This window comes from Aplysia californica, unplaced genomic scaffold, assembly GCF_000002075.1.
Source record: "Aplysia californica isolate F4 #8 unplaced genomic scaffold, AplCal3.0 scaffold00660, whole genome shotgun sequence".
NCBI lineage: Eukaryota > Metazoa > Mollusca > Gastropoda > Aplysiida > Aplysiidae > Aplysia > Aplysia californica.
The window spans coordinates 36,420-38,009 of NW_004797930.1; positions in this window are offsets into that span (position 1 = coordinate 36,420).

Consider the following 1,590-nt stretch of genomic DNA (forward strand, 5'->3'; position numbering starts at 1 on the left):
TCTATCTATCTATCTATCTATCTATCTATCTATCTATCTATCTATCTATCTATCTGTCTGTCTGTCTGTCTGTCTGTCTATCTTCGTGACTCATTATATTTTCTGATTCCATTCACTATTAGCACCCTCTTTAAACTCAATCTGCTCTTCCTGCTCCTCCCTTCTCACTGAGATATTACAGAGAGAAAGAGTCATGTAGCCCTTCTGATTAAACGTAATGAAGTAGCAACAGAACAGAACACCTGGACACATATTGTTTGAAATAGAATACGTGCCCTTTGACGATTGAAATCCAATGATGATTACCATAATAAACGAAGTTAGGTACCACTAATTTTACAAAATGAAAACCCAAAGCGCACAGGAAGTGCAGTAGGGCCTACAGTCGGTCAGAATGAAGACTTTTACGTCAGTATTCCTTTCAGGAACGTAGTTACACTTAAAGACGGCCGTTATTAACTTTCATGTTACAAAGTCGCCCTGCTTTTTGGTTCAAGCAAATTTATCAGACTGGCACTTTTGGTTTGCAATGAATACGTTTTGGTGCAAAGAAGGGCGTAAGTATAACTTGTCAGCTTTTCCAAGACAAACAAAACGATCCTCCTCAACCCAGCCGGGAATGGATCCCCTCCTACAAAGGCTGTCTCAGAAAAAACAGAAATGTTTCTATATTCAATATTCTCCTAATATTTTTCATTTATTCTAATACGTTGTTAGTTGTTAAGGGCATTCTCAATTTGTGTGCATCATCATAATGAGCAAACCGAATGCATCTATTTTACTACATCACAAGAAAGATAGCAACCACAAAACAAAATTGTTTAAAAGAAGAGATCAGAGCTGTAATTCGATTTCTTCACGCAAGAGAGAAAAGCTTTCTAAAATTTAGGTAGAACTGGTAAGTGTTTACGGTGAAAATGCTTTAGGCAAGTCAAGAGTCTTCCATTGGTGCAATTTATTTTAAGAGAATCAAACAACTTTACACAATGATCAAGTTAGATACCGCCATCTGTTAGTCAAAAGAAAAGAATTATTCTTAATGCATTGAAAAACTTCATTTGTGATGACAGGAAGCTTAGTTTTCATGACATTGCTGGTGTCCTAGACCTTTCTTAGTCAAACGTTCACAGAGCTGTCTTTATTGAGGTGGGATTCAGAAAAATGGCAGCTCGGTGAGTTCCAAAACAACCGACAGATGACCACAAGGCACAGCACATCAAATGTTTGCAAGGTATTCGCAACCCCAGAACTATAACATCCTATCTGCTCAGTACCTAGTTTTGAGAAATTTGCGAGAAAAACAAATTACAGTTTCACAGCATATTATGTCAAGTTTTGTTTTCCGAATGCAATTCTTTGAATATCTTGATAATGACTCTGAATAATCTTACGATTTTGACAGAGCTGAGAGAACGTGGTTTCTGACCTCATGGCCTTGATAACTCAAAAAACGGCAACAAAAAAATCAGTTAAAGCTTTGAAATTCTGAAGTAGCGTATTGCTGGAACGAGACTGACAAAATACGCATGGCAACATGTTGATTTGGTCTACTAGTGACTTCCAAGAACCTAATGAAAGCTTTTTTTTTGG